Source organism: Odontomachus brunneus, unplaced genomic scaffold (assembly GCF_010583005.1).
Source record: "Odontomachus brunneus isolate Ranch 3 - 2012 unplaced genomic scaffold, Obru_v1 Obru_scaffold_037, whole genome shotgun sequence".
Taxonomy (NCBI): Eukaryota; Metazoa; Arthropoda; class Insecta; order Hymenoptera; family Formicidae; genus Odontomachus; species Odontomachus brunneus.
Genome location: NW_022639487.1, coordinates 232848 through 241145, shown reverse-complemented (window position 1 = coordinate 241145; position 8298 = coordinate 232848). Strand labels below are relative to the sequence as shown.

The 8298-nt window shown below is 46.7% G+C and overlaps 1 protein-coding gene across 4 annotated transcripts in view; it reads left to right on the top strand.

Annotated features, from left to right (window-relative positions):
* Positions 1–8298, top strand: part of LOC116843962 (mucin-5AC-like) — a 254169-nt gene that overhangs the window by 128327 nt on the left and 117544 nt on the right. For all 4 annotated transcript variants that reach the window (XM_032814960.1, XM_032814959.1, XM_032814958.1 and 1 more), the window contains one exon: positions 3415–3503. The gene's annotated coding sequence lies outside the window, so the exon portion shown is untranslated. The remainder of the gene's footprint in view (positions 1–3414; positions 3504–8298) is intronic.

Genomic DNA, 8298 nt, shown 5'->3' with positions numbered 1-8298 from the left:
AGAGAGAGAGAGAGAGAGAGAGAGAGAGAGAGAGAGAGAGAGAGAGAGAGCGAGAGATGGGCGAAGCTCGTAACAAAATTACTCGTTCCGAGAGCCGGAGAAACCGGTTCTCTGTCGCGAATCGCGAGAGTTTCTCGCTCGTTCGCCTTGCTTGTGTGTGTGTGTGTGTATGTGCGTGCGCGCTGTTTCCACTCGGACGCGAATACATTGACACGAGTGCGCACATACGTACGTACACACGTAAGTATCGTTTGCGCGGAGATGCCAAGGATTAGAGATGGGTATATCACGTCGCGCGCGACTTTCCGACTCTCGCAAGCGGCGGCGACCTTGCCGTGGCGCGCCGTTGCGAGAGAGGCAGCCGTCGCTCTCCGCCATGAATTTCGCCACGAAACCGAGAACACCGCGTGTCACACGAGGAGTGCTCTCGACGGCTTGTGAAACGCTTCGCGACGCCCGAAATCATCTCTGAAATGAGCTTATCAGTGCTTCATTACTCCTTACTCTCCAAAGTACAATCAGTGTATTCTTTGCTGAATTACTGTATACTTTTCTAACTAAGAGTTTAATTGGGAAATCATAGCATTCTGTCATCAGGATAATCTTACAGAAAGAGTAGATGGATAGATTAATTCATCATGCGCGTTGGATAAAATGCCTCTCAAGCGCAGAAAACCAAATTTATACAGAATATAAACTGAACAACTACAGAGGTGAGAACTATATAGGCAAAAAGAAAATTGATTACAAGGGATCAGTTAATAGCAGCGACTCTCTTCCCATTATTGATACACTTTTCAAACATAGACATTGCGCGCGAGATGTATGCAAGCCGGTAATTCCATCGTCACGAATGTAGAAAGTTGGATTCGGATATATTACAGATTTTGTAACAGTTGAAATTTTACTTGCACTAGTATCAAAATCAGAGTGAAATGAAATAGTAAAGCGGAAATGTTTCCATTGAAAATCAGTGAATATTTACTGATCGTCGGTGAAATAGCCCTTTCACCGATTCAATTAGAAACATTTGTACTGATTCGCTTCAAGAGAGTGGATTTTAATTCAACCTGGATCGATCCACCTTCTATTTTTGTCCGATTCAAACATGTCACGTTCTCCGCACAGGAAATCTAAAGAAATCTCAGTCTGCTCTTTACATAACGCCTGTTACATAAAGATAACAGGCGGCGGATGTAATATCTTTCACCGAGCGCGGGCAAGAAAGGACGATCGGCCGAGGATCGATTAAGCCATCCGAAACTTCCGACTATCCTCCAGTGTGTAATAATTACGATCACCGCGTGCGAATAATTAATTAAATTGTTCCACGTGCGTGTGCGCGCTACGTCGCGTGTACGAGACAGCTACTTGTCGGGAGCGCGTCGCTTTCTATCTTGCAGGGGCGTCTATCGCGACAGCAAGAAGCGTTTCAGGCTGCGACTAGTCCCTTTGTTCGGGCTGCGGGCTACGCATTACGATTCATTATAATGAAGATAGTTCGCGAGGTAGACTACCTTGAGGATAATGAGCCGATTATATACGGACCGTACACAATGAGACTGTCTTGATTATAATGAATTCGCCGAGAACAGGGACGAGGAGCGAGCGAGCGAGAAGAGATCTTGCTCGAATAGCCGATGCTCTCCTTCCCGGATACTGCTGGATGCTGCTGGTATAGCTGTCGATGCATAAGCGCGAGTGGAATTCGAGAATAAGAAGCCAGAGAGAGAGAAAGAGAGAGAGAGAAAGAAAGAGAGAGAGAGAGACTAGAGCCAAGGTGTCGGAATGTGTGGAACGAGCGACGAACATGGCTTACCGTTACACATTTCTGCGAAAGAACGTCGTCGTGAAAATGACCGCTCCTTAAGCCTTTCTCCCTGTCCTGAAAAAAGAAGGCCACAGTGGTTTTCTACTTTCCTCTTGCCTCGCTGAGAGGAATCGGCTTCTCGATTCTGTCGAAGCGGGGGAATGCTCGTGAAAAGTTTGCACGCGTTAACGTCCATCATCGCTGTGTGATAATGGACTTTTCATCTCGCTACGTTGATGCGTTGCGCGTGTCAATTTTACACGACGATTGATATTTCGACTCTACATGTTCGATCTGTCGCGTCGCAGTGAACATTTCATCGCGTAACGTTTTACTTTACCCGTTACACGGAGATAGGCGAAGTGAAAAAGAGCCTTTTTTGTCCCCCTTCAATTCTCTTTCTCTCTTTTTCTCGGTTTGACATGTATCGTTAACGCGTTAAAAAGCTTGTTTTCCCCGTCGCGTCGACGTTTGCGACGAATTTCTCGATATCGGACGGAAAAATGCGGGCATAAAAGAGAAATGTGCACACTCGCTGGCTGTCGTCGCTAATGCATACGCCGTCGGAGTCGCTCGATTCGGCGCACGTTCGCGAAGTGCAGTCGCGACTTGGCGTTGAATTTTTCGCGTCGCTCTCGCCGGCATATCCACGCTTCATGAATATTCCAGCGTTGATTACCGAGATGCCATGCTATTGTTGCTTACCGGAACAGCCGTTGCTCGTTCGCGTCCGAGCCACGAAATTCCGAGCTCGACGCGAAACGCGATATCCTCGCTCTTCCTCCCTCTCCCTGCCTCCTCTTTCTCTTTCTCTCGAGTCGAGGTAGGAAGATTTCGATACGGCGCGACGTGGTCGAGATGCTCGGGCGAACGAGAGGTCGGATTGTTTTCACCCGTTCGTAATTAAATTGTTGTGTACGGGCGATATCAATTTGGCGCAATTACTCGTTAAGGGATCGCGTGTCGTCGTTTAATGAAATTACGCGACTGTAATATTTGGCTATCGCGCTCATAAAGGTACACGATGACTGGTTTTGAAATAAAAGCATCGTGTGAACAAGAAAGAGAGAGAGAGAGAAAGAGAGAATGAATGAGTGAGTGAGTGAGTGAGTAACTGAGTAAGTGAGTGAGAGAGAAGAAGAGAGAGCGCCAAATATGTAATTATTAGCATGAACGATGATTATTACCTACATTATGCTACGTATGAGCCGCGTGAGAACGCGATCGCTCGCGTGTCTTTGAACCGGGATTAACCTTTTGCAAAGTTTTGATGGATCACCTAGCATTACAAATTGCCCGCTTAATCCATCACCAAGTTCAGCAATTGTGGCAATTATTTTAGCGCTCGCATGCACCTCTTCGTCGTAGCCCGCTCCAGCTTAAGCCGTCTTGAATTGCGTGCGCGTGCACGCGCGTTGCGCAGTGTTAATCCGAGAGAGGTGCAATGACTCGCGCTTCGAACGCACTTCGACAAGTACGAGAGGAAAATCACGGCAGTTTTAATTCAAGCCTCTCGACATACACAGAGTTGTTCCTTTTTTAGGATATATATCAGACAACGTACTTCCGACTAACCCGCGTTTCTTTTTGCGCTTTTGTTGTAGGTCCTCGATCCATCCCTGAAGCGGGTCTCCCACACGTTATGGTGCAGTCTGCATAACGACCGTTCGACGTATGGCACTGCAATGAACAAGTGAGTGAATAATTTATTTTTGAATCGTAGAATTCCTTCATTTTTTATCTTAAAACTCTACACGGAGAGATATAAAAATTATTATAGAACTTTATCTATCTATCTATCTATATATATATATATATAAACCTCGTATAAACCGAAAAATAGATCGACATTCTGCAGTAATTGACCATCTTTGCGTTTCATGTGTAATTTATATTTCAAGAAGTGAAATATGCTGTTAAAAAATTTATTGTTTCTAGAGAAACTCAATATGTTCCTCAGCAAGATAAATTTTACCGATTCCTATACTATTGAGAATATGAAAGTAAAATTGAAGAGAATTTATGTGAAAAAATATAACATTCTCACTGTGCACCCTTCTACATTTATGTGGTTGGGAGTGCTTTCGACTTTGTATTCCGAAGCAGCAGTTGTAATAATAATGCGAGAATTAATCTCGTCCGCTGAGACTTTGCGTTCGACCGGCCTCGTAGATTCTAATCGCCGAGGCGCGCGAAGCTGCGATCAATAAGTCCCACGATCGGGCCGCGGATGCCGCGAGCGGGACGTATTGCTGTCTCGCAATCGTAAGAAAATGCTCGTTTCTACGGTTACAATTACGATTGCGATCGTAAATCAGCTCGCGCGGCGGAGAAGCGTCGCGTCGCGTCGTGTTTCTCGTTGCCGAAGGGTTCGCCGTCGACCGCCTCGTATGACATAAACGTTATACGAGCGAGCGCGGTACTCTGTTGCCGCCGTGCGTGCACGACCGCGCGATATAGTTACCCGCATAGTTACAGCCGAGCATTATCATTGTCGGTGCGCGTAATTGCTTCCACACATGCGCGATCACGAGACCGCAACGGGCCCCGTCGGGCCTGCACGCCCTACACGGGGTTGGTAGGCTCGGACCTCAGGCAAGGTTAAACACCGCGTTTGTTTGTGTGTGTGTGTGTGTCCGTGCGCTCGTTACACATTCGGGAATATTGCGTTATGTACCTCACAATAGGTTATCATAATTTATTTAGTCGATCTCTCGCGAGAAGCTCGCATGTATCCCTCGGAGGCAGGCTCAATTCCTCATCCAGAAGCACATTCGAAAGTATTATATCATGTGCTTCGTAACAAATTATTATAATTTATATGGCATGTTCCTCTCTGTCTGAAAAAGAGAGAAAGAGAGTTCATGTGAGTTTTTGAAGAGTTTCGTAACGAGGTAAAAGGGTGATTTATTTTTGCGCACATAAATCTTTTCCAAGTTGGGTCTTAAGAGTCAGTGAGAGGCGTTCGACGTTAATTAAAAACATGTTTCGGGAAACATCGTTTGTTCAAGGCCTCCCGGCAATTTTCGTCCGGCATCATCAGATCGTAAACGAGAAGAAGCAAAGCACAGTGGCGATATAAAAAGAACGAGTGAGAGAGAGAAAAAGAGAGAGGGGGAGAGAGGCCTTTGTCAAACCGAGTCGCGTTATCGCCCTGCGGTCGTCGTTGTGACGAGTTACGATGTAACGGCGTTTTAAAGCCCTCCCGCTGTCCTCTCGTCACCCTCTTCGTTCCGTCGTGCTCTTTTTCCTCGTTTTTCGCGATGGGTCGTGCGTGCAAACGCCGCGAACATTGTTTTGCCGGGCATCGTCGCGGTTCGTCCACGTTCGTCCGTTGCAACGCGTGTCCTCCAGTCGCGGCAAACGAAGTCGGGATCCGCGATTCCGCTCGAATACATCATTGCCGTTGGTTCTCGTCAGTGCGTGGGAGGAATCGTGAATTTCTCACCGTAACGTTAAAGGGACTCAGTCGTCAGCGCGCACGACCAATTCGTGCCTTGTAATTGCGCAAGTTACCTTTTACTCATTGCGAGCTACTTCGTGCTCTGTTTTTTCCGACTCTCTTTTCAGAAATTCGTCACTCTCCGGCACTTCCGTGTCTCAAAACGCTCATTTACGTAAACGTTCCTCAGGAGAGTGAAGAGAGAGAGAGAGAGAGAGAGAGAGAGAGAGAGTGTGTGAGAGAGAGAAAAAGAATAGATACAGCTTCGTCATAAATCACTCTTCTTCGTCGCGCAACCGGAAACTTAAGTTTCCGACAGAAACCTATACAGTAATCGTAGACAGCATGATGGTTTTTGGATAGGAGAGGTTAATCCATCACCGGATCGAAAATAGCGAGATCTGGATGGGTATCGGCGATATGTATCGCGAGCGGGAGGCTGCGAGAGAGCGGAAGGGAGAGGAAGGGGATGGTCGAAGGGGGACCGCGGAATTGAATGCGACGAGAAAGGGCGCGCGTCGGGCCGGCAGAAATTGAAACGTCGTGCGGAAATTGAACGGCACGGGCGAAACCTTTCGGTCCAGTACCGATGCGGAAATGGAAGCGTCGCTTGTAAACTGAAAACCTTATAAATCTCAGCCCGGCATTTTTCGCGGCCGGAGCCGCTCTCGAGCGTGAGAATTTCGCGGGGTCGCCGCGAGAACCACGCAATTGTGCGTTGTGCTTTCTTTCGCGTGCCCATCGTCGCAAATATCGAGAAGATAGTCTCTGTTCTCTTGCCTCAATTGCCGCATATGACGTGACGTGTTTCCCCTCGAGCGTCTTCCGCGGAGTGCCGTAACGATGACGCGGCGTCGATCAAATTAACGAGCACCGTAAAACCATTGGGAAACGGTGACTATCAATTTCGTGGACGCCATAAAATTAATAAAACGAGAAACGAGATAGCTGCCGTTGATCGTGCACGCTCGGAGAATGTCGGACGTTTCGCTTACGACGGTCACGATCGTCGCGAAAGTAAAAGTCGCGCGGATAAAAGTTTTCTCTTCGATTTAAATCTCCTCCAACCGCCTCTCGCTCGCTACTTCAGTTTCTTCTAAACACAGAGTTCCGGATACGTTCTCTTGATACCGAGAGACTCCTCCGCGACTTTCAGACGCGCGCGCTTTCGCAAAATAATATCTCATATGAATATAACCGAGGGAGAAGTGAGCGAGAGCGAGAAATTGAGATGGAGAACGAGCTTGCCTCGGAGATCTAAGTTGTTCTTCCGACGAACTCCTCCATTCGATGGAACATGGCTCATTAATATTCGCGTAGCGGAGATCGCGAATTCAGGTTGATTTGTTTCGGCGAACCGACGCGTTTGGCTCTTCTTCAGAAGCACGTGGAGTGCGCGCTATATTTTGCCAGGTGTAAGAACATTTTGTCAACGCGACTAAATGGAGAGAATATTTTCTTTATCTCGATGAGTACATAAATAGATTGTCAAGGTCAAATCAAGAAAAATAAGGCTGCCAGGAGCCAGTTATGGATAATTTTTTATCCATATGGATAAGTTAGAATAATTTTTTAAATCACAGAAGGATGTATATGTTCTAATGTATGATGACGTTGGTTCACATATTGGCTGAAAAAGCATTCAGTTTATTTTCGATTCAATATAATCCAACGTATCTCGCAATTCTTAAAAATAAAGTCAACTAATCCATTATTTAGTTGGAAGTAAGTATTGCGGGAACTTAATTGATATTAATAATTAGGATTTAGAATAAATTGGATTCTCCGTGTGTATTGTAAATCCGACAAAATATTCGAAGCATCATGCGTTCATTGTATATTCAAATGTACATATTCTTCCGTGATTTACAAAATTATTATTCCTACCAATCGTGATTGGCTCTTAATTTTGGGAATTTTGAGTATGCATTTTCTCGCTCTTTTGACATTATAAATCAAGATAGCCGCAGCGAGTTTTGCTCACCGAGTTGCTCGATCGCGCGATCGGCCTGTGTGTCGTCTTACTGTGTGCGCGCGCGCGCGCTTCCTTCGTGCGATTTTAGCCCGCAGGCGTTGCGTTACCCCGACGCGATCGAACGGCATGTGCTACTACGAAGTGCAGCCGGCGATGTGGCACTTTATATGGGCGCTTATCGCCGCGAGATTACGCCTGTTCGATCTCCATCGGATGTACACATGTCCCTTTGATTACGCTCGTGTAACTTCATCGCCGATGATCGTGCGTTTGCCATACACTCGTCACGGCGCACGAGAAGCGTCATCGATGCCTTTCGGTTTCGGCATATCCGGTTGCCTATCGCGCCTAGACACGTGTCCATCGTTGCTGTTGATTAAAAAACATTTCAAACTTATGTGTTCAACCGCTCGCACGGAACACTTACCAGCTGTCAAATTGTCAAACGCAGTTCCACCACGTGACGGGCCCTCCCTGTGTACCTAGAAACGTCCGGGCTCAAAAACGCCTGAACCAAAATTGGAAGGCATCGATGACGCTGAGTGCAACCGTTGCGACGTGGAAAATCGGAAGGGGTTTCTATGACATCAATATTGAACTTGCGCGAAAGGTTAATTCGTTTCTCTATTACAGTTCATGCGACTTTATGCCTCCGCACGTGTAGTCGATACTTTATGCATGAACAATAGAGAAGGGTAAAGTTGGCTGGAATGAAGTGGAGTGTAGAGCAGATAGACCGATATATTTGTTTGCGAGAGTTCCCTTGGGTACGCACAGTAATTTACACGAGTTTATAGCGCGTCATAAAAAACAAACACGAAATGTAAAGAATGAGGAAGGGAGAAAGGGATCGTAGCGCTGGACATTGCCGCGATAGAGCTGGTGAAAACACGACCGCGATCGGCTTGTAATAGTCTCTCTTAGTTCTCGGGAGAATACGGATACTAATTAAGAGCCCTGCGCGTTTCCCGGGAGAAGTGCGGACCTTCCCGCTTATCCTACCCGGTTCCCACAGTCTCTCTCTCTCTCTCTCTCTCTCTCTCTCTCTCTCTCTCTCTCTCTCTCTCTCTC